This window comes from Girardinichthys multiradiatus, chromosome 4, assembly GCF_021462225.1.
Source record: "Girardinichthys multiradiatus isolate DD_20200921_A chromosome 4, DD_fGirMul_XY1, whole genome shotgun sequence".
NCBI lineage: Eukaryota > Metazoa > Chordata > Actinopteri > Cyprinodontiformes > Goodeidae > Girardinichthys > Girardinichthys multiradiatus.
In genome coordinates, this window is record NC_061797.1 from 35,816,336 (window position 1) to 35,842,372 (window position 26,037).

Sequence of the window (26,037 nt, forward strand, 5' to 3'; positions counted from 1 at the left end):
GATGGCTGAAAGTTTTAAAACTTCCTAGAATTCTTAGAACTGTTTAATTGTATCAACCTTGACAAAAACCTTGCTTCCTTCTGAAGAGAAGTGACAACATGATGCTGCCAACCCCATGTTTGCTTATGGGTGTGGTGTTCTTTTGAGATTACCCTTGGAAATTATGGTCCAAAGTTTCACATTTGGTTCCATCAGATCCAAGATTCTGGGAGATTTTGCCAGGCCAGGATGATTTCACATACATTGACATATGGGATTCAGTGCAGAGTAATGATGCCATTGGCACCGGATTCTAAGAACAATAGACCATGAAAAAAAGCCTAAAATCTACTTAAAATAGTGGGGCTGAAATTCATAACTGTAAGCTTTAAAGTAGGCTTCTAAACCAGTGCATTATTGTGATATGTCAAATTTGTCTCACAGTGACAAGGCCCAAAGAACCTTTCCCTGCTGCATACTGCAGTACAAATCACTGGTAACTGGCCTATTACTCTGTCGTTATATCTGCCCCAGTACTCACTCTCTGCTGTCCGGATGAGGAGTCGATGGAGGGATCTGTCTCACCTTGTCTTAGTGGTATGTTTCAGGTATGTTTCCCCTTAAGGGACTGCAGTCCACTCATTTTAAAGGGTTACCCTGCATAGAGAGCTGTCCATCACCAGACCTCCCGGTGAGGCAAAATTCTCCCAGTCACTTCTGGGGGCTGAGCAGTGGTCGATCACCACCACTAAGAGCATTTAAAATAGCGATTTTTGAGCTAAACTCTTCTCTGGGACAATCCCACTCTGTCATGTCTTTGTTAAAGCTGTCAGTCAGAGAAGACTTTACATAAACCAGCAATTGCAATTTCAAACCACTCACAACCTCCTTACTTGCTGTGTCACATGTCACAAAGACCTAAGCTTTTTGTTATGACATTCTTCCACCAAATGGCTTCACTAAGGCATCTATTGTCAGTTTGTCAGTCTGCACTTAACAGACCAGCGCAGACTTACGTGCTTTTACAGTAGACAAGAATTTGTCATGCAGACTCCAGAATAGCTGTAGTGAGGAAAGTTGTTTCAAAGGTTAATTTAAAAGTTATGTTCTTCGGTTCTTAGACAATTAATTCAAGTAATTATTCTACCAACCATTCCCTGATTAAGCCTGTCTCTGTGGTAGAGTCTAGCAGTAGTTCTGTTTTTTTTTTTTTTTTTTCTGTAGTCTTAGTTAACCACTAGCTAGTAGATTCATAGTAGGATCAAGAGTATTCTTGGTTAATGGTTTATAATAGATTTTGTCTCTATAACCTTAGTGTTTTTTTCCCCATGTTGATCTTTTTTTATTATCTATTAACCCCTAGAAAATATACAATTCCTTTCTCGTGTAATTATGAACTTAGAGAGGATTAAAAAAACATCCTTCATGGGTGTTTATAGGAGTGATTTAATTATGTACTTCAATATGTTGAAAAAAAAAATATCTTATCAATTGTCGAGTTCCATTTCAGCTACTTGAAGAACAAGGATTAAACTGTAAACAATGCACATGGGACTTCTTATGGCTTTCAACAGTGGCTTTCCTATTGTGACTTCAGATTTGTGGAAAACAGGACAAACATTTGTCCTGTTGACAGATTCTCCCACCTGAGCTGTGAATCTCTGTAGCTCTTCCAGAGATAATATTGACCTCTTGGCTGATTCTCTGATTAATACACTTTTTATCCAGCCATTTGTTTACTAATGTTCTCTAAGAAACTTCTGAGTCCTTCACCAACTCACTATGTTTTTACTGAATTTATATTACGCCCACAGGGATTCTTTTTACTTATGAGATTTCTTCTGAAAGTTATAGGTAACACTGAATTTTTTGTAGGGTATTCAGAGTAAAGAGGGCTGAATACATATTTATTTGGATTTTGGTACATTTGAAAAATATTCCTTCCACCTCACAGTTATGGACTACTTTGTGTAGCTCTGTCAGACAAACATACAATAAAATACACTGAATTTGTAGTTGTAATATGGCAAAATGTAAAAATGTTTAAGTGTTATTAATACTTTTTGCAAGAGACAAAACGGGGGAGAGTAGTCATATATTTTTTGTACCTAAATATATTTAGTGACTGTGTGTAATCATTTACACCACTGGGCACTGACAGAAGCTTCTGCCTTGCCAACAATCAGTGAAACGAGGGAGCAATTAAAAGTCCTTCATAAATATTAAACACTATCAGCCAATTATCTATATAAATGATGCTGCCACTTCCAAGCACACACGATCAGAATCTAAATGTTCTCTGTAAATACAGCCTAGTCATGGGATCTTTATGCTACGCTCTTACTCCATATACAGCCAGTTTTAAATGGGCATGTTGCCAGTGCAGCACTTCACCACGCCAGCTAACAGAGGGGTGGTAGCACTAAAGCTTGACTTAATACTTGTATGGGAGCTGATCAGTTGGTCGAAGCAGGAAGAGCCCTGAACAGTACTGGTTGAAATCTCACCACACTAAAAAGAGGTTTGCTGAAAGATACAGAACATGAGAGAAAAACTCATTTGTGATTTAATTCATTCTGACAAATGTCACAGAACAGATTGCCTGTTCTGTAATAATAAGGTCATACAAAATGTGCAAATATGCTATCAAGCATTGAAAAGGATCAATCAGTGTAAAAGTTTTCTAAATAACAGGTAATGTTTCTGTGAGGCTAAAATCCATAAAACAATCTTGAAAGGACATTTAGTGTTTATTATAGACAGAAAACCACAAACGTTAAAGTCGACCTTTGGTGAAAAACATTGCAATTTAAATTAAACCTTACAGCATATCCTCAAACAGAGGAATGGTCTCAAAGAGAATCTCTCTGCATTGTGCCATGAATAACAGCACCTCTCTGTATTATTAATTAGCTTGGGGATAAAACTGGACACGAAAAGACTCGGTGACAGATACTTTCTGGTCGGGTGCCAAGTGGAGGGAAGTGAGAAGTCTCGGAAGTGTTTGCAGCGGGGTGTAAAGGAGCCCTGCAGGTCATGTTAACGCTGTTCAGATAACCACGGCTAAAGACTGAGGTGAAACAGGGAGACTTCAATTAGGGAAACATCCAGATTTGCAAAGCTGTTTGCAATCAGCATGTACAGTCTGGGCTCACATCATGTCGCAGAATGTGAAAACATCAGGGAAGGTAGGTATCTTCTTTTAGTTTCTGTGGAGAGCTGAAGTGCAGGGTGAAATTTCAATATAGTGTACCTGACTTAAAGCATAACCTTAAGACATAATACTTCTTTACAACAACAAAAATATCACTAACAAAAACTAAATACAGTTTGCAGATGTAAATAGGGACACATGCATACATTTCTTGACTAATGCCTGGTGGTCTGTTTGATCATGATTACAATCACTAAAATGATGAGGAAAAATAAGTAAGCTTGCAAGCCTGTATGGGGGTGGTGGCATCATGTGGTGGAGGTATTTTGCTATATGCGGGACTTGTCAATTTTACAAAATCGATTGCATAATTATTAGTAACAAAGTGGCCTAAGGGGTCAGAGTTTTGGGGTGACCATCACAGTCCCTGGTCTCAGTCCCATTGAAAATGAGTCAGTCGGATCCCTTGTAAGGAGGAATGAGCCAAAGGTTTGGCAAATTATTTTGCTGAGCTTGTGGAAAGATCCCTAAAATATTTGAACCAAGTCATACAGTATAAAACGTAAATACTAAAGAACTGAATTAAAATACATTTTCAATAATTTTGCATATTAGCAAATAGCACTGGCTAAAGCAAGAATAGTTATGTCTGATATAAAGTCAAACAGAGAGAAAAAATATACAATTTTGATTATGTTTGTAGTTGTTTACAAACACAGCAAAGATTACATTAATCTGTCACTGTTACAATAGTTTAGATTTAACCAGTCTGTTTTTGATTTTGGACTGAGCAAATGGTCGAATGCTTTCCAGTTTCTATAAAAATCTGTCAAACAGCGCTAGTTTTTGCACCACAAATAAATCTTAAAATCAGATACCAACTTAAGCATCACTTCCAGTGACTTTATTTGCAAATAAGAAATAGAAAATATGTTTTTGGTGTAACTTTCTTTTTCCAAGCAATTATACCCCCTGAAGGAATGGTACCCAGGCTAATTAACCATATCCATCATAGGAAAATGCCAAGAAAGGCTGTGCAAAACAAAGGTCTTCATTCTTCAAGCTTTATGAGCACTGAACAGCATTTATAATCCATGCTGCAAACAGGAGTTGTACAAATAGTTTTGGACAGGATCTGGGAATCCCAGCTGGTTGCATTAGAACATGATTGTTCAAGGAACTGCAACGTTTATTAACAGACCAATCAAAATGTGGTGATGCTGAACACACTTACATTTATTGCATTGGTTCCCTCTAAAAAACCAACAGTCATAATGACATGAGAGACAGTTCGCTCATGATATACCTGCGTTCTTTTATTCCTTCATTACGTCATTTTGAGGCAAGGTACAAACAGCATTTTAGTTTGTCATTTTGCCACCATTTTGTTGCTCAGTTCCTAAAGGGTTGAAACAACCACAGAGACCAAAATGAAACAAATGACTTAGAACAAGAGAAAAATCTCAATCAATTAAAAATCCTTTGACTCAAGAATTACAGCAGAGACAAATAGCTTAAATTAAATACTCTTTGTTTGGTTACAACATTATATAATACAAACATTTATTGTACACTAAATGTTTCGCCCTGCGATGGACTGGCGACCTGTCCAGGCTGTACCCCGCTTCTCGCCCATCGACTGCTGGAGATAGGCACCAGCTTCCCCGCGACCCACTATGGATTAAGCAGTAGAAAATGACTGACTGACTAAATGCTAAATAAGATCTCTGTCAACATCACTATAAAACATACAGTCTCAAATTTGAAGGTTTCATGCATTTTGACTCACTTGCTACCCTAGAGTTGCTGTAAGGTACTCGAGTCCAGGAGTGGGCTTTTTACTAATATGAACCAGATGTGTTGCATGTTGCGAATTTTTCTGACAGGTTGAGGTTGTTTAGTCTGCACGGTTCCATTTACATAAAAATGTGACAAATTTGGCATCATGGCTGTCTTTCGATCAGGTGATAGGCTTTAAAAAAGAACACATTACTGCAATGTGCAACAAATTTTCTTATCATTAATGTCTGTTGTTTCGTGGAGGTAAATACTGGGAAACTACTCCTTTTTGCAGGTCAACGTTTAACCAAAAAAGTTGCAGTTATGGTCTCTTTCTGACAACTTTTATCGTTCTTGTTTGGAGGGAAATTCTTGGGATTTCTCTGAAGCCTTGTGGGGCAATTCACAAAAGGAAGAAATTATGTAGACAAACAGAGGTGTACTCGCTTTACACTCATACATCTGTAAAGAATTCATTTGTGCCTTTAAATGCCGTGCTAATTTCATACAGCCTGTATTCAATATTCATGCCAAGAACATAACTTTTCAATTAACTAATTGCCTGGCTCTGGAGATTTCTGCAAACATAGTGTCTCCCCAGTAGGTCACCAGCAGCCAAGGAGAGATGCTCTTCACTTGCGTTGTTAATTTGCAGTGACTTAAAGAGCAAATAATTGATTGAATAAATATTTAAGATAACAAAATGAGCTTTTAAAAGTGTGTATCCCAGACTGAAGAAGAACAGACTGGCATTCATTTATGAAGTTTTGATATTTGAGTTGGTCAGTTCTTGCTTTTTCAGTAAAAGTCTGCAATTTCTGCATTAAATATTAGGAATATATGTCACACACAGATGTTTGTTTTTATAATAAATCAACTAAAATTAACAGACCACTAAATAAAGCCCAAATAGGCTATTGTTGTGTTTTATAAACTATAAAGTTGGGATTTTCTGCTCGCTGAAGTTGAATATATGTGGAAATTCAGTGGGGCTTCACCACTCCCATATAAAAATTAAGGAGGATTCTGTAGGATACCTGCAGTACTTGTATTGCTAATGCTATAGAGTGCCTCGCAAACCTAACTAACCTTTTCACATTTTGTCTCATTACAACCACATGTTTCCACATAGTTCGGCTGGAGTTCATACCTGTTAAAAGAAAACTTTCCTTTTTCAATGCCACAACATGCATAATTAGTATGAGGGATTCCTGCAAAGTCATTGACGTGATGTGATCCACAGCATTTAAACATCTACAAGAAGCAATAGTGGATCCTGAGACAAGTCAAGAAAGAGCAGACAGTCGTAAGGAAACTGTTCAGCTCACATGCCAAACTCTGCCATGTTACTCACAAGCTAATCTCTCTGACCTGATGACCTATCTGCATTGATAAGAAACAGGAACAAAGGGAAGTTCCCATGAACAACAACCCACTGCACTGAAAATTATTCAATTCTGCACATTGATACATTATGTACTTTCTCACTAGTGTCATAATGTTCAGCAGCTAGACTCTGACAGTGAGCACAGATAAGGAGGCAGGATGACATGTTTAATAGTCTATATTGAAAAGCAGTATAAATGATTTGAATGGTCATCGGAGGGTCTGAGGACAATCAGACTGGGCACTAGGGAAGAGAGGTGAGATGTTATAATCTTGACAGCAGATGGATGGTAAGTAATGGGTGGTTGGAAAGTTCTGTGGAGGGCGAATCTGTCCACTGAGGCTGAGTTTGGCAGGCGGGGCGATTCTGTGGAAAAAGCTGAATCTCTCTCTGTCACCAGGATCCTTTTTGGAAGGTGTTTCCAGCATGAGGTGGAGGGCGGACAGGCAGGTGAGCAAACAGGAGGGAGAATGGTTCTTTGTTTCCAGGAGGCTGGTTCCAAGAGCATAAGGGAGACTGACAATCCAGCATCTTTCTCTGAGGTGCTTTGAGGGAGATCCAATAGAGTAGACACAGAGCATCAGGGAATGGGAGAAGCCAATGTCGGATGAAAATCCTGCGAGAGGAGGAGCAACAAAAACTCAGGTAAGACTTGGGGACAAAAGATCAGTCAATGGGTAACAAATGCTGGCCAGATTATCACTCTGAGTGAGCTAACGGTTCGACACCTAGGTTCCAGCTCCTTAAAAACCCTCATGGAAGACACCTGTGGAGTTGCACCTGCCAGTTGCACCCTGTAGGAAGAGAGTGAGAGAGAACACAGCACTGCATGCACACACCAACCTGCACGCAACTAGGCAGTATGACAGCCAGGTAAAACAAAACCTTTATCCCTTCATGCAATGTCAACATATTCAATGTATTTTCCTGTAAGATTATTATTAATAGCAGTGTAATTTATATGCCACATATCCATAATGAGGGGAAATCTAAAATATCAAAGGCCAGATGTCTTATTTTAAATCCAAACAATCTACAAATATTGAAACATAAATAAATTACAATCAGTCTTTCAATTGTTTTTTTTCATTAGTCATTCCTAAATGCAATTTTCTGACACTAAAAAAGCCTTTTGAATACCCTTAAAACTGGATATGCACTTCCATGTATGGATGATTGTGAGGAGCTTTTGCAACCACACTACAAGAATTTTCATCTTTCAAATTACAATTTCTGCGTCCGCCTCTCTGCCTGCTCAGACGCTTTTCTCCTAAGCTCCCTGCTTACTTGTATTCTTTTACTCCTAACTTTTTATCTCTTAGCCAAAATTACGGAAATATTGGACTAAAACTACTTATAACCAGCGACTCCCAAGGATTATTATTATTTTTATTTATTTATTTTTTTTTCTAAAGGATTTTGATGTTTTTATAATCGAACTCGAAAGAAGGACAAGTTGACGCCAGCTAATCTGCACAAAATGCCTCCCTTCACCACAGAGGACTTCGAAAAACGTTTACAGAAATTGGCTGTTTTGGAGATGAAAATCCATTGACTAGAAGTGAATGTGGAGGTGAATATGGTGTACAGCGATGATTCAACTCTGCCTGTGATCCCAAACAGTGACAGGCACTTCAACAGCGAGCTGCTGTCACAACAACTGATAGGAGTGAGACAGCTGGAAATAATGGAGTTCCCCTCCAAAACAGATTTGCTGAAGGACTGAAGGAGGATTTCACTCGTCTTCTGAATATTGTTGGAGGTCTCAATATCAAGGTGTTTCTCAGCGGACCCTTTGCACCGATTTGATTTTCTGTGGAGATGAGATTTTTTCGAGACTTCTGATGATAAATAAGTGGTTGAAAAAAACATGTGCTACCACACCTGTGAACTTCATCGACAACTTTAATATTTTTTGGGAAAAAAGACAACTCTTCAAACTAGATGGTTTCTCTTTGAACAAGCCAGGGGCCAGACGTCTCACATCTAATCTCTTCTATTCAGTAAATAATCCACCAGCATCTTCGACCTTCAGCAGAGAACATGGAGTATCAACAACAATGATAATGCTGCCTCCAACAGCTCCAGCAGAGACAACCGGCCAGTTGGCTGAAAAAGAGAGGTCATCACAAAATATCTCCCCGTCGAAATCCACAGGAGAGGTGGACCCCCCGTTATACCCCCCTCAACCCAGACCCCGACCCGGACTGCACAGAACTCTCCCATCTCCCCACTGAGCCCGCTTTTTGTTTTACTGGATTCTGATAACATGAAAGGAGCTCTTAAAATCGGGACCCAAATGGCTCTGACATCTTCACCATTCAACACCCCCCATGGCCGAGGCCCTGCTACCAAACCAACATCTTCCAAATGCCGCAGACCTCCACCACCTCCTAATCTATCTCCTCCTAATCAGGACCTTCAAATCACTTCTCTGTGATACCAGTCTGGGCCCCAGTGGTAACTCTATCAGAAATGAGCATGTCCAGGAAAAACTTGGGCCCCTAATAGGAGATAGTTGTAAAATCTCTGTGACAGAAAGAACAAAGCCAAAAGGATAAGAGACAGTAATAAACAATCAAAAAAAGCCATAAACTGTCAGATATAACCATTAACAGCAACTAAGTCATATAAAGCTCCCATTCTGATAGAGGCGACGCCTCCGAACTACAATTTTCTTTGTGAGAGCAGACAGCAAAAAAAATGTAGAGGGGCGGCCACTTTGTTTAAAGATTTATCAGAGTGTAAAAAAGTATTTCTGGAAAAATTTGACTCTTTTAATTATTTGCTCTCCAGGTAAAGAGCCCGGTCCGAACCATGTTCTTGAATATTTACAGGCCTCCTAAGTCCAAAACAAACTTTTTCAGTGATTTTAATGAGCTTTTATCTGTGATATGTGTTGATTATGACTGTTTAATTATTGTGGGAGACTTCAACATTCACATGGACAATCCTGAAGACAGAATTGCAATAGATCTATGTGACACTCTTAGAAATTTTGGTTTGACTCAACATGTTAAACAGCAAACGCACAAACAGGGACATATTTTGGACTTGATCATCAGTAAGGGTCTAAACATTTCCAAGGTGTCTGTAACTGATGTTGCTCTGTCTGACCACTTTTCTGTTATTTTTGAAAGCATCATCTGCAATGACTCAGTTTGCCAAAGAGACATAATAAGAAGACGCATCTTTAAGGACGATGCTGCTGAAACCTTTAATCAGATTTACTCCTCTACCTCCACTTTGCCCTGTAACACTGTAGATGAGCTGGTAGATAACTTTCATTCTAAAATCTCGGACATCATTGATTCAATTGCTCCAATTAAAGTGAAAGTTGTTTCTGGGAAGAAATGTCTCCGTGGAGAAGTGATCCACCAGTCAGAAGTGAATAAAAAAGAGTGTCAAAAAGCTGAACGCAGGTGGCAAAAGACTGGACTCCAAGTTCACTATATTATCTATTAAGAGAGATTATACAGATATAACCTACAACTGAAAAATGCAAGGGAATCCTTTTCTGAGATCATCAGCAAAAACTTTAACAATGCTCGTGCATTATTTGCCACGGTCGACAGGTTAGCAAACCCTCCTCTAACTGTAGCATCTGAACTCCACTCTACCAGGGCCTGCAATGAATTTGCTAAATTCTTTACTGAAAAAATCCAAAAGATCAGAGGGGCAGTCAGCACATCCACATCAACACCAGTACCAATGTTGTCTCCAACTAGAACCGATTTTGACAAAATTTCCCAATTTCACCAAATAAACCACAAAAACTTAGAAGAAATCGTACACCAACTAAGCTCTTTTTCCTGCTTTCTCGATCTTTTACCCACAGCTTTCCTCAAGAAAGCTTTGCCTGTCATAACATCTGATTTAACACAAATAATAAACACGTCCCTTTTGTCAGGTGTTTTCCCCCAGGCCCTGAAAACAGCAATTATCAAACCTCTATTAAAAAAGAGCAACTTGGACAAGCTGCTACTACAGAACTACAGGCCTATATCAAACCTCCCCTTCATCAGTAAGATTATTGAAAAAGATGTGTTCCAGCAGTTAAACAACTTCCTAACATTGACCAGCTGCTTTGATGTCTTCCAGTCAGGCTTCCGTGCTCACCACAGTACAAAGACTGCTCTTGTCAAGGTGTTCAATGACATCCGTAGAAATGCAGACTGTGGAAGAACCACAGTGCTGGTATTATTGGACCTTATTGCAGCATTCGACACTGTTGATCATTCCATTTTATTAGAGCGCCTGGAAAACTGGGTCGGCCTTTCTGGTACAGCACTCAATTGGTTTAAATCCTACTTGAAGGACAGGGACTTTTTTGTGTCAGTAGGTAACTTTACATAAGAGACCACAAAAATCACATGTGGCGTTCCCCAAGGGTCCATCTTAGGGCCGCTTCTATTCAATATCTACATGCTCCCCCTAACTCAGATTTTAATAAACAATAACATAAGCTATCATAACTATGCAGACGACACACAGCTATACGTGACGATGTCACCAGGTGACCATGAACCCATTCAAGCGCTGGGTAAATGCTTAGAAGAAATCAATGCTTGGATGGGCCTACATTTTCTTCAGCTGAATCAAAACATAACTGAAGTAATGGACCAGAGGAAGAGTGTTTAAAAGTTAGCTCACAGCTTCAGTTAATACAGCTAGAAACCACCAGTCAGGCTCGAAACCTGGGTGTAGTGATGGACTCTGACCTGAACCTTCAGAGGCACATAAAGGTAGTAACTAGGTTGGCCTTCTATCACCTAAAGAACATCTCCAGGATTAAAGGACTAATGTCTCAGCAGGACCTTGAAAAAATAATTCATGCGTTCATCTTTAGTAGAATTGATTACTGCAACGGTGTCTTCACAGGTCTGCCTAAAAAGTCAATCAGACAGCTGTAGTTGATCCAGAACCCTGTTGCCCGCGTCCTCACTAGAACTAAGAAAGTGGAGCACATCACCTCGGTTCTAAAGTCCTTACACTGGCTCCCTGTAGCTCAGAGAATAGAGATTAAAATACTTTTGTTAGTCTATAAATCACTGAATGGCTTAGCACCAAAATACATTACAGACTTGTTGTCAGTGTATCAACCACCCAGACCATTCAGGTCTTCTGGCTCAAATCTACTCTGCATACCCAGAACCAGAACCAAACATGGAGAAGCAGCTTTTAGTTCTTATGCTCCACTAATCTGGAATTAACTCCCAGAAAACTGTAAAAGCGCTGAAACCCTAAGTTGCTTTAAATCAAGATTAAAAACCTATTTGTTTAGAGTGGCCTTTGAATGTGCCATCTAAACATTATTAGTTACGTTTTCAGTCCAATTTTCCTTTCATTTTCTTATCCATCATTCTATCCTCTTTATTTTATTTTATTTAATTACCTCTGTTGTTTGATTTTCTGTATCATTGTAATGTTTTTCCTTATGTACAGCACCTTGAGTGCCTTGTTGCTGAAAAGCGCTATATAACTAAACTTGACTTGACTTGACAATTACAAGCATTTATTCACCACTGAGATGAATTACAGGCAGGCAGGGCTCGTCACAGAGTGCTTTTAAATTGCTTAGGGTGCCAGTTTGTTGAGTTTCCAAGGTACGGCTTTCAGATAACATTCCTCCTGACTTCCCGATCCTCCTGGCATAAATCACTATATAAATCTTTACTCTATGAACTCCAACTTGACTTGTGGTTTGCTCTCACTTTTTTTGTCATGCACTAATACCTGAGTTGGGTGTTCCAAATGTAACATCATCACTTTTGCCTTTTTTATTTTACACTTTATAAATTATTTCTTTATTTCTGATATGAAATTGACAAAAAACAATAGTGACCTGCAAGCCTAAACACAACTAAAGAGGAACAACTATCAAATTAAGGACAAAGTTTTAGATAAGATGCAATTTTGTAAACAATTCAAGAATGTCAGTTTTAAAATCTATTATTTGGGATGCAGTAATTCTTTTCATCTGCTGTGTTTCCATCTTAAAGCTTCAACATTGTCAAAAAGTCACTCAAAACAAGGCATGTCCAACATTCCAACCTGAAATTGAATTCCACCCCAGAGGCTCAGGTTTGTGATATTCTAAAGCAAAGAGCTTGTCTATTCTTTGTCATAAACATTTCAACATCCATGACAGCTTTCTTCATGTGGTCCTAATTCTCAAAAGCAACCCTTACTGGAATAACAGTAGACATCATAAACCACAAAATGCATGAGTCTAAAGAAGCTATGCATAGCGTTGTGGTTGCCCCAGATCGAGCAGATTTGAACATCAGTTAACTAAGGCCGCTTCCCCTTACAGCCAGGTAAACAATGTAATAGGAAACTGTCAGAACTGATTTGAGAGGCATACAGCCAATAGCATGAGATGATGTGGCATGTCTGCTCAGATCACAGCCTGCTGATAACAATCTGTTACGTTGGAGGGTGTGTAAGGGGCAGCAGAGCATGGGAGGAAAGGGAGAAGTGCAGAGGAGAAGAGAGAGAAAAAAGTATGGCTTAAGAGGAAAACGACACATGGATGATGGGAAGAGAAAGAGCAAGAGAGGAAGACTGAAAGGAAAAGAGGAAGTGACAGTAAGCACTGGGCAGTGTTAATACTGGCTCCTTTCAGCTAGTACACATGAGTATGGTGAGATTCCCTCTCTAAACCAAACTGTGTTTTCTGGGCAGTGGCCCAAGACTGGGCTTGTCTGGTGGATTTGACCAGCAAAAAACCCACTTGTGCAGCCATGCCAGTGTTAATTACATCCAACCAGCCCAAAACAACGCCGCAAACCACATTATCCAACATGGTGAACTCCTTGCTCAGAGCAAACAAAGGCAGTGTAGATTGCAGACAAAATTAATGTTGTGGCTCATGGGCAGTTTCACATGAAGTAATAGATAAATGTTAATGTTCAGATTGTTACAGCAGAGAAAATAAATATTGAACATGTCAACATTTGTTTAGGGTATATATTTCTAATGGGTCTATTTACATAACGTTCACACCATATGTTGGAAACAACCCAAGGTATCCACATAGACAAGGAAACAAATGTACGTTTTTCCATAAATGAAGTGAATAAAGTGGGATGATGCAAGGGATAAGTATTGTACACATGAACAAAAGAAGCTATAAAAGCACATATAAACCCGAAAATTTCTAAACTATTTCTAAACTTCTGAGTGTTCCAGTGAAAACCTGTGTGACCATAATTCAGAAGAGGAAAGAACCCAGTTTAACCGTAAAGCAGCCACAACCAGGTGATTTTCACAAATCTTCAGACAACACAATCATTAGAAGAGTTGTCCAAGAGCCAAGGACCAATCACAAAGAGCTACAGGATGACCTGGAATTACCAGGTACCGTTTTTCCATAAACAACAACCTCAAAAGTAGTCATAGAGTGCAGACCTCCAAGGCAGTAGGGTCATTGACGCATGTGAGTTTTTTTTCCATACTGATGAGCTCTACTCTGGATAACTTCTGCCCAATGCATATCAGCTGCTGACAGGGTGACGAAGCATGTGGGAACTCCAAGTTGTCACAAGATAGTCTGGCAATGATAAAGAATCCTTCAAAAAATCCTGGATCCAGATAGTGTTGCACATCACCTCCAAAATCTAACCATCTGTTCCTTCCCCCAATATGCACCTTGTCTAAAGATTTCATCCAAATCCATTCATATCTTTGAGATATTTTGCTAACTGACTGACTGACTGACTGACTGACTGACTGACTGGAAAATCATGTTGAATATTATGATCTATCAACATTTTCCACACTCTTTCTTCTTCATCATCAAAAAATGGTCTCAATAATTTGTGTGGGCATCAAGAGCGTGGATGGCCCATGCAACTGGCCAAATATTGCTTAAATGCATTGAACCTAAAATATTAATAGACTATCAACTAATGCATCCAAGCAATCATTTGTTATTAGAATAATGTACATACCGATAGTGTGATGATGATTGCAATTCAATGCATTATTCAGCCCTAATGTTTAATTTTAAAACAAAAACAGTGCATACTTATTCTCCCGGTTAAATATGTAAGGAAATCATCTCAGAAACATTTGACCATTTACATTTTTGAATTGTTTTACTTAAATGAGGAAAAATTTATGAAATTAACACTTCTTATTACACCAAAACCAGGCGCATTAATGAATTGTGTTTTGACTCTCAGTACAGCTTGTGTGACAGAACATTACTGTGTAAAATATTACCTGCAAAACATATGTATCTCAAATTTCATTAATTTTACTTGAAGATGCTGCATAAGCTTTATTTGAACACAGAAATAAATTTCCCACTTTAACCCTGAACACAAAAATAAAAAACGTCAACTAAAACACAAGGAATGAAACTCTTGGGAATCATACATTTATTACCCTTTTACGGCACAGATTTCATGTGCGGCGAAGTGCTGCCTCTGTCCCTGTGCAAATCAAGCCCTCTTTGATTAGCCATTCAGAGTGGATGGGATAAAGCTGGCCCCAGGTGGCCCCCTCTGTTAAATAGCAGATTAAAGAGTGCACAAGTAATTTCTTTAGCCTAATCTTATTAAAGGAAAAACAGCTGTCAACTGTCACCATGTGAATACAAACGGTGCCCACTGAGAGCAGAAGTCTATGCTGCGTGGCAGAAATGCTCAGCAATACAAGACAAATGCAAGGACAAACCTTATGCATATTCAGCCTCTGTAAAGTAAAATGTACCACTGTGTTTAATTCACATATAAACTACAGGAGATATTTGCAGAAAGCTAAATTATAAAAAGGAACTGTTGCAATATAGCAATACCTTGCAGCAAAAAGAAATAATCAATAAAGGAATATTGCCAAAATTTCAATTAAACAAATAAATCTTTTTGTAAAATTTGCTGTGAAATTTTCATATCTCTATATCAACTATATTTAAAAAATGTCACTGTCATAGCTGATTTGCAGAGCAGTGATCTTTTATATGTAAAATGAATGTTTATGCAGTGTCTGGCAAAATAATTAATACTCCTTCAACATTTTCACATTTTTAGATGTAAAAATCACAAATTCTAATTTGTTTTCTTTTTTTTTTTTTTTATCTAATAGATCAACACAAAGAAACACTTAATTATGAAACGAATGCTGTTAAATACTTTTACAATATCTTCCACACTCTACACAGAATTCACAAAAAAGGGAATTTCTTCCTGCATCCATCTGCACTATTTCATTTTCATCACTTGATCAGATTCACAGCTCAGCTTGGAAAATGTTGGCCCCGTGCCCTCTGACATGATCTGACACCAGGTGCTTAGGACCCCGGGGGTATTTTGGCGACCTCTCCGATTTAAAGCCTCATCACCTCTGAATCCCCACCCATGTAATCCTACTACCCATCTACACACACAGATGGTGGTCGTGTTCATTGCCGTGTCCACTTCAAGCATTCAAATCAACTTTAAATCACATGTAAAGTCCTCCAGGATTAATTTTTTTTTTCTCAGGCAATGGACTGGGGGTTGGTTAACGACATAGTGGCTTATGACACCCAAGCACCACTGGCCACACACTTCGGCACCGCACCATCACGGCTTTTTGATTGCTCCTCCTCTCTGTAATTGCCAGTGATTAACCCTGGCATGAGAGCAGGCCAGACAGAGTCCCTCTCCTCTCTCTGCTGACAGTTCTTGTCAGTGGGTTTGAGGGGCAATTTGGCCACTGACATGCCTTCCCCAGTCTCTTGTTACCGAGGAAAAATGCAGCGCTTGACCCACTACTCCCACACAATCTGCCGAATTCTTACCTCTCCCTGTTCCCCTTCCTCTTTTCTTTGCCACTGTTTGCCTGTCTTTCCTCTGTCATTGCCTTCCCCTCTATCTTCCATGCTCTTCTTTTCTTCTGCTTAGGCCCTTTTTATCAAATGTTAGTGTTTCCTTCTGCCAGAGTTCAATTCGGACAACCCGACTCCTAAGCTTTCTAGCTTCAGCTGCCTGTATTTGCCTGCCTGCAAGATTACACGGGGGAAACAAACAATGGGCATATTGTTAATCTGTCCGTAGGAAAGCCTTATCTTGTTGTAGACATGGTATTAAATTTCGGAGTGGCCCCATGCAGCCATGCTGGGGGCGGGGAGCATGGGGCTGGGGGGCAGAGAGACAGAGAGAGAGAGAGAGAGAGACAGAGATGTGGATAATAAGCTGTGTAATCTCTTCACCTACTCTAAACAGCTTAACCTTGTCAGTCGTTGCTGGCCCACTGGCACCCTGGTAGAGGATAACTGGGGGTTAATAATTATTGGATGCAATCCAGCCTAAAGAAATACAGAATCTAAAAGCAGATAGCTTTAGGGAACTTTTCATGCAGCACATATATTTGAAATTATGATTTATTTGTTTTTATTTCAGCAATGATGAATGAAGCTCTGCATAACATTACAGTTGATGAGGCTGAAAAAAAGGGTTATAAATCTATTTATTTCAATTCAATGCCATGAAACTGGCATGTCCCATTTGATGTATAAGTAAGCAAAGAAGCATATGAATACATTTTTTGTATAATGTTTTTAAGATGACATGAAATGGTAAGTTTACAATCCCACAGAAAATAGTCATATCATTTTAACTTTTTCACATTTTGTCACATTTTAACAAACTTCAGTGTCTTGTATTGTGGTTGAGACCAAAAACAAAACAGTTCTTTACTATAAAGTGAAAGAAACTGGAGGCATAGTTTCCCCATGTTTTTGCAAGCAAATATGTGAACCTGAGGTGTGCATATCTATTTGGTGCCCGAAAACTATAAAACCACTAAACAAAATCCAGTGCAACCCACTGTCTCTAGAAATGAGAAAATAGAATCTATCTATGGACAGTTTAATGTCAGTATAAATATAGCTGATCTGTGGTTCTCAGAGGTTTGTTGTAGAACATTAATTAACAAACAGCATCACGAAGACATAGCAGACAGGTCAGGAATACATTTGTAGAGAACTTTAAAGGTTAGGTCCTTAAAACATAATCAAAACTTTAAATATATTGCAAAGCATTGTTCAGTCCATGATCTGAAATGCAAAGAGTATTGCAAAACTATAAATCCATGAAGACATGGCCAACAAAACTGACATGCCAGACAAGGGGAAATGGAACAGAGTAGCAGAGAAGAAAGCTATAGTAACTCTGTTGGAGATGCAGAGATCCACAGGTCAGGTGGAAAAAGCTGTTGGCAAGACAACTATTAAACGTTAAACAATAAAAACATTAGAATTTTATGGAAGAGCTGCTACAAGAGAGGCATTATTAAAACAAGAGGTTCTGTTCAAAACTTCCTAAAAGGGATGTAGGGGACACACAGAATAAGTGGAAGAAGCTGCTTTGGTCCAATGAGACCAAAACTGAACTTCTTAAATAACATGCAAAATGTTTTAAGTGTTGGAAAACTAACACTACACATCACCATGAAGACATCATCCCCATTACGAAAAATAGTGGCGGCAGCATCATGCTGTGGAGATGGTTTTATTCAGCAGGGACTGGGAAGCTGTTTAGGGAATATAGGAAGATGGGATGTACTAAATACAGGGCAATCCTGAAAATAAATCTGTTAGAGGCTGCAAAAGATCTGAGATTGAGGTGGAGCTTCAGCCTCCTCCAACACAACAACCCTAAACCTACAGCCAGAAGCTGCAACAGAATGGTTTAGAACAAAGCATAGTCATCTTCTACAATGGCCAAGTCGATTTCCAGGTTTGAATCTATTTGAGAATCAGCAAGACTTGAAAATGTAAGTTCACAGGTGTTTACCATCCAATCTTTCCAATTTTTTCCAATTTTTCTAAACATAATGTACAAAGTGTGAGGTAACTGTGCAAAAAGTCAAATCAACAATGAAGACTCAATAAAAATAGATGCCACACTTTTAGATTTTTATTCAACACAAAAGACAAAACCAGTTATTTTTTACATCCTCTTAAAAGTTATGACCTACTTTATTGACAATCATATACAATCCAAATCATAAATAAAGTGCAGTTTTCTTTTATAAATTATGTAATGTGACAAAATGCAAAAAACGAAGTCTTATGAACAGTTTTGCAGTTTTGTAGTTGATCTAGTTTAGCTCTTTTTAAAGTCCAATTTGAATTCTTGAACAGATGGTTCTTCTGAGTGAGGTGGAAGAGGATTAGTGAAGCTACAAATGACAACATTTTTGGTTTAGACAATGCCCTTACTTCCCTGTGAACCATTATCTTGACTTCTCATTAATCTTGAAATTTCTTTAAGCATCTGCAGTCAATCACAACTGGCCGAAGGTAATGTGTAAACCGATATTGAGTTCACTTGAAAGAGTTACAGCATATTTAAGCAGTAAAATTTGAGTTCAACTAAAACGACAAAAGATCCCACATGTGGTGAGGAATCATGGGGGATTAGCCTGCTCAGGGGCATGCACCCAACATTCGGATCCCCGAGTTCAAAGTGGACCTCCCTGTGAATCTAGAAAATAAGAAGGTGGATTGGAAGATTAGGAGAGTGCTCAGCAGACTTACAGTATGATATCCATGGTGTCGCCCTTTGATTTGTATATAGAAGGGAACTTTCTGCTGAGTTGCGCTGTGTGATGCACACAGATATGATGTTACATTAAAGGGTTTTAAAGAGTTTCTATTAGTATCCTGGGCAAATAACAAAAAGATAGATGCAGTGTTGCAACCTGTACCTGCAAGCAAAAGAGCTAACTGTATTTAAAAAAAATAAACAAAATATCTAAAGCTAGAATAATTGTTATTGTCATCAGTTTTTTAATAGATTACCATTCTTGCAAGGAGTAAGCGTAATAAATAAATTAAGACATACGTGATATTGTGAAAGGATCAGGAGTACTTTAAAGTAGTACCTTATGGCATCAGTACTGATACCAATCAGATGTAAGTGGATAAATCAGGCACAGTTTAATCACCCTTCTAACTTCCATTTTAATCTTTCACTATTCTCAGACTTAGAATGAAATCCTATTTAAACAAATTGACACAGATTTTGCTGACTTACTGCCGTGTCTGATCTTCTACAAATTGTTGATGGTGATTTGAATGTTTCTCAACCTTGCAAAGACCAGAAAAGTCACCAACGGTGGTTAATGAAAGGATCACTGATAGGGGATTTTTTTTAAAGACAAATTTATATTATTGCAGTTATGTTATTTTTATCTTATTTTAGTGCAAGCAGGCAGAACATACAGAAGGAGAAAGAAGATGCAGTTTATCTGTACTTTGAAAGCACTGCCTCAGGTGTGAACCAGCACTTAGTACTTGCTGTGGGTATTTTTCTGTCAGAGTCTCCCTCCACACTTGGTGAGTTGTGGTCTGGTTTGCTGACAGGAGGCTGGTGTTCAGCCCAGACTGTTGGGACACACACCGGCAATACCATTGCTGCTCTTCAGCAGCACCTACTGGTGTCTGCATGAACTTACAAACATCAGGAAGACTGAGAATGTATTTATTTATTTGTATTTGTATTTATTTTGCTTATCCCAGAGAAGTTTTATATAAAGACATCTTACAATTCCCGGTGAATGCTGATCAAGTTTATGAATCTGTAGTTGTAACAACAACCACCATGTAAATATTTAAAAACAAGTCTAAGGTTTGAATATATATATATATATATATATATATATTAAAATATATTAATTTGAAAATATATTAATATATTATAATAAGTTCAAAAGTATAAAGGTTTGGTCTTATAGACCAATCTTCAGTCTTTTCATGCTTGTCAAATTATAAATTAGCAAGAAATGCTTGGATAGTTTCCTTCTCAGACCTGTTTGATATTTAACATCTTAACCTTTAGAATCAGAATCAGAAATCAGAAAATACTTTATTGCCAAGTAATGTTTCGAGGAATTTGCTTTGGTTGTTAGGTGCCACACATAGACAAACATACAGTCAACATAAATAAATGTAAAAATATGTAGTTAAAAACAAGATTTAGAACTTAACCGATAGTTAAAGATTGTGCCCTTGAAGAAAAGCAGATCAACGGTTTTATCAACACTTAACATGAGTGAGGCAAGTTTATATGTGTGTCTTATTTCAGTAACAGGACAATACAAATTACTTTACATGATGAAAACATAGAAAAAAAAACATTAAAACAACATTGTAGTGGCTTAAAGGAAAATAAAGAAAAGTTGGACTACAGATAGAAATGTAAGATGTTTCAGTTAATAGCCTCTATTGAACAGTCAAAAGCAACTCTAAACAAAGGTGCTCTCTCTATGGATTTAAAATAATTCAGGGTTTCAGCATTTTTGCAGTTCTCTGGAAGGTTGTTCCTTTATTAGTGGAACATGAGAACTAATACTGCTTCTCCGTGTTTGGTTCTGATTCTGGGGATGCAGAGTGGATTTGAGAAGACCTGAGAGGTCTAAAAGGTTAAAACAACAACAACAACAAATCTTTAAAGTCTTTTGATGCTAAGTCATTCAGTTACTTATAAACTAAAGATGTATTTTAAAGTCTGTTCCCTGAGATACAGGGAGCCACTGTAAGGACTTGGAGTGATGTGCTCTATGTTCTTAGTTCTAGTGAGGACGCAGGCAGCAGCGTTCTAGACCAGCTGCAGCTGTCTGATTGACTTTATAAGCAGATCTGTGAAGACTAGGACTAGGACATCAGGTGATAGAAGGCCAAATTAGTAAATGTCTTTATCTGCTTCTAAAGGTTCAGGTCTGAGTCCATCACGACATCCAGATTTCGGGCCTGATCAGTGGTTTCTAGCTGTAGGTGCTGAAGATGTGTGCTGACTCTTGATCACTCCTTTGGTTGTTTTTATTCAGCTGAAGAGAATTTTGGCACGTCCACACATTGATTTGTTCTTCTGCAACGTTCAATAGGTTCATAGTCACCTGGTGACACTGTAATGTAGTCATCAGTAATGTATGTAATCTATATAGTTATGGTAACTTATCTTGTTGTTGTTATCTTGTTAAAATATAAGCTAGGGGAAGCATGTCTATATCAATTAGGAGGGGCTCCAAGGTGGAACCTTGGAAAACCTTGCATGTGATTTTTTTTTTGACTCTGATGTAAAGTTTCCTATTGACACAAAAAGTCCCTGTCCTTTACATAAAACTTAAACCAACCAAGTGTTGTACCAGAAAGACCAATCACGTTCTCCAGTCTCTCCAGTAAAATACCATGATCAGCAGTGTCCTAGGCTGTGCTGAGGTCCAATAATACTGGCACTGTCGTTCTTTCACAGTCTGCATTTATGTGGTTCTCACTGAACACCTTTATAGAGCAGTCTTGTTATTGTGGTGAGCGCGGAAACCTGACTGGAAGCGCGGAAACCTGACTGGAAGACATCAAAGCGACTGGTCATTCTTAAGTAGGTATTTAACTGTTGAAACTGTTGAGCTTTTTCAATAACCTTACTGTAATGCAATAGCCATTTGTCCAGATTATTATTTTTTAACAGTGGCTTGTTAACCTGTCGACCATGTCAAACAAGGCAAGAACATTATTGTTTTTGTTGATGATTTCAGAAAAGAAATAGCCTCTTGTATTTTTCAGTTGTAAGCTATATCTGTGAAGTCTCTCTTTATAGGTGTCATAGTGAAACTAGAGTCCAGTCTTATGCCACAGGTCTAAAATATGTATCCTTTTGTGTGTTGGCTGTTTTAACATGTCTTTAAGTGTATGACATAGCTCTTTTGCCCCTCTGTCTTGGGTACTGTCAACAAGAATATTGACACATAATCAACACATAATCAAAAAAATTTTGCATTGGGTTTAGGAGGTCTGTAAATGATCATAAACATGGCTCAGGCTGTGCCCTTTACCTGATAGGTAGATATTCAAAAGAATCAAAAACCCTAGATATAAAGTAATATCATCAGCATACTGTACATCTGGAATCCTGCATATTATATATACCATGTTTTTTATCATATAAATCCTATGCCTTTATAAAAACCATATTTTTCCACCATATTACAGCCTTATTTTGGGCAGAGGTGAAGAGCAATGTTAATACCAAAATGGAAAAGATTGTGAAAACTAAATACACTCCATATTTACAAACCCGTAAACCCTAGAATTTAATGGGGGTATACTTTCTTTGTTCTAAGACTATATGCAAAGCATTCAGAATTCATATTGAAAGAGTTACAGCATTCAGAGAGGAGAAAGGAAAAGGGAGAGGGAGAAAATAAGGGAGGGGAGAGGAGGTTGAAAGAATGACAGCATCCAGACAAATGGCAAATGTTACTAATATGTTGTGTGTAAGCTTTTCTTTATTTATTAGGGATCTTTAGGGTCAATGTCTTGGAGACTGTCCATACACATTACATGCATATTTTGGCTGCAGGTTGAGGAGCTGGTTATTTATGTAATGTGAACAAGAGGATAGACTTCTTGCTTTGAGGACCACAGTCATTCCTCTGTGCAGGAAAAGAGCAATGCACTTCACTTACAGACATGCTCCTAAAATTTAGAAGGACTCCTAGAGACATAATGTTCTTTTGCAAGAAACAAGAGGTGCACAAAACACATCAAAATAAGCAATTTTTTCCTTGATTGCCTTCTGTTACTGATATATCGAATACTGAAAGATCAAAATTTTTTGACTTATTAATTAAATGCATAAAAACTATAGACACCCGCTGTTTTTCTGAGTTGAATAAGAATCAGTTTAGCAAGATGTGCTTTGATGCATAAACGAGGATTATTTTATAATTTCTTAATTTTCCAACCATTTTAACTTAAAGCAGGCTCCCATGCAGAGAAAAAAAAATTAACAATAAATAAACATAAAATAAAATATTGAAAGAGAAAAGTTAGGCTTTATCCTGGAATACTTGGTGAATGTTTTCCTTAATTCTTTGCTCCGGTAGGGGGGTCTTAGCCGGGGTTGATTGGGATGTGGCCCCGCTTTGGTGAAGGGGCTGGCCGGCTGGACAGCTTGGTGGGCTGTGGTGCGCCATGCGGGGGTGCAGGTGGCCAGCGGACTGGGGTGCCCCCGGGTTTGGGGGTGGAGTTGGCGGGGTGCCTGGTAACTGGTGCTGCCGTGGCCTTCTTCCACTGCTTCCTTCTGTGGTTCTGGCCCATGGTCGGGCGCCGGGCTGCGGTTGGCGGTTGGTGGGTGGGGCGGCGGAGCATGTCTTGTGACTGCACCGGGGCGGCTGGCGGGTTGTGCTTGACCTGGAGCGGTTGGCCTGCATGGCCCAGGTACCCGACTGGTGCATGTCTCCCTCTCATGGACTGGTGGGCTGGGGCTGCTGGCGCTGTCTGGGGGGGGCTGGGCGGGCTTGGTGGTGTGCCGCTCTGCTGGCTGTTGTGTCCGGGAGGGGTTCGGGGTGGTGGGCTGGGGGATGGCGTGGAGGGGCTGCAGCCTGTGGGGTGGAGGGGTGGTGTCTACTTCTAGGATATGGGGTCACCGGCGTTTGGATCGGCTGGGCGGCGATGGTGGAGCTGAGCTGGATAGTGTTTCTCCCTGGGTGGTCGTCGCAATGGCAGTGATGTAGTGTTTTTTGTGGCTGAGGGGGGCATGGTGGGGGACACTGGCCCTGGGTGCCTGCCGCTGGCCGGGGACCTCTTGGTGGGTGAGTTTGGCCCATCATGGTGCAGGGTCGGGGGTCCTGTTGTGGGTGCGGTGCTCGGTGGGGTCTGCCCTGTTGCACCAGTGGGCGGGGGTGGTGTTGCGCGGGGCCATTGCCTTGCTGTTGCGGCACGCTGTGTGTTGGGGGAGCGGGGTGCAGTGGGGGTGCTTAGAGCGGGGTTGTGTGTGGAGCTTGCGCTGTGGTCTCATCGGCTTCTTGGCTATGTAGTTCACCTGTGGGGGTGTGCCCCTGTGGGGGAGGGGATTCAGGGGCATGTGTTCAATATCAGTGTCCTTGTTGGGGATGGCCCTATGGGGAGGTTCATGTTGGGGTTCACTGGGGGTGGGAGACTCATGGGGTTGGGATCAGAGCTCATTGGGGGGTCGGGACTGCTCCGTCCTGGGTTGGCTCCGGATGGCGGGCTGGTGTGAGCCATGTGGACCCCTCTTTTGTACATAGCCCCCTCTCCAGAGGTGGATGTGGGTTGTTGGGGACTGTGTTCGGGGCGGGGGGGGCGGGGGCCGGGCCGGGGTCACCCGGGTCTGGGCGGTGCTGGCGGTGTCTGCCTGTCTCTGCCCCAGTAGGAAGGGGACCACCTCCTGGGTCCGGGGGCTGGTTGCCCCTAGGGGCTACCGGCGCCTGGACCTGGGAGTATAGAGTATGCATGGGGGTGTGAGTGAGTGTATGATGTCTATTGTTGTTTGTCTTTACGTTGGGTGCGAGTGATTTTATGTGTATGCATGAGGGTGGGAGTGTGTGATTGTGACTGTGTGCCTGTTTTTTTTTTTTGTGACAGGTTGGGTCTTGGACTACTCCCTCTCCAGGATCAGCTTAGGCCTCCCCATATTATGAGGGGCCTATTTCCTCCCCGCCACACTACCTGCCGGTGGTTGGAGTCTCTGCCCGCTGGTGTATTTGTGGTTCTCCGGGGATGGGTGCTTTGGTGTAGGCTGGCTCACTCCCGGTGGCTGCTTGCCGGGGCCTGGCCCCCTGGGCTCAGTCGGGCCTCTGCTTGGGGGGTGGTGTGTCACGGGGTCTTGGGTCTCTGGGTCCATGGCTGGATCTGCTCGGGCGTGGACCGCTGCCGGCGGGGCCTGTGGGCTTGTCGCTGCAGCTCCGTGGGCTTCTGCACTGTCGCTGCTGGATGGTTCCCCTGGGACTCTCCACTGCTCTTCTCTGGGGGGGTTGCGGTAGTCCCAGCGGTGGTTCTCCTGGGGTTCCTGTGCTTTGGGGGGTCTTTGGATGTCTGTGGCTCGGATCTCCTCAGTGTCCGTCCAGGGACCATGGGGCAGGTCTGTGGGTCCTTACACTCGCTATTGCAAATTTTTGTGGAGAAACCTTGTATACAAAAGCGTGTCCACACTCATACTCACAGGTGTTAAGCTTCAGGTGTTAACAGATACACAAATGTTCTATATTGGGCTCTCACTAAATACATTTTACATTCATAAGTACCATGTACTATTTTGTTTAAAAAAAAAAAAAAAACAGCTGTAGGTGTATAAGCAAGCAGGGTGTAATCTTGTATTCTCTTCATTTTTCTTTCTCTCCTCCACTCTTTCCTCCTTTTCTCCCCATTTTCCCTTTTGCCCAATCTCTTTCTTTTTCGAGCTTCTTTTTTCCTTTTCATTTCAGTCTCCGTGTCCGTAATAATTGAAATATTCCCAAAGAAGTTTCTAATAAAGTTTCTTTTATAAATATCAAGCAGAGCTTTAAAGCATTAGCTGTGATGCTCCGCTTGTGAAAGTAGATCTGTTGGTCAATTTCTTGGCACTCAGGCAACTCTGCTGGACAGGACACGGTAAAAAAAAAAAAAAAAAGCATTACACTTTGCTAAAAAAAAGAAACAATGCACGTAACACAAAGACGAGGCTGTTTTCTCTCTTTCTGCATTATCTTTATGAGAAAGTTTGTAGCTTAATTTACATTTTCACATCTGTTCTCATGGAGTAATTATAAAAACCTTACTTCTTCCATTTTTTTAAGTTAGGGATTAAAAGATTGTTTTGTAAACAGTCACGAATAGTGAGTTCTACTTATGAACCATTAGAGAACAGAAAGATTGAGTGTGGCAAAAATAACTTAATAATGTACATTATCTCACTATCAGTTCACCATCTACTAATAATAAAAAAAAAAAATTCAAGTTGAA

General features: G+C 40.0%; 1 long non-coding RNA gene across 1 annotated transcript in view; it reads left to right on the plus strand.

The window, feature by feature from the left end:
- The first annotated feature begins 6,809 nt into the window (after nucleotides 1-6,809).
- LOC124866604 overlaps nucleotides 6,810-26,037 on the plus strand; it is a 29,360-nt gene continuing 10,132 nt past the window's right edge. Inside the window, exons 1-2 of the long non-coding RNA XR_007037861.1 lie at nucleotides 6,810-6,944; nucleotides 7,032-7,172. This is a non-coding gene — a long non-coding RNA (uncharacterized LOC124866604). The remainder of the gene's footprint in view (nucleotides 6,945-7,031; nucleotides 7,173-26,037) is intronic.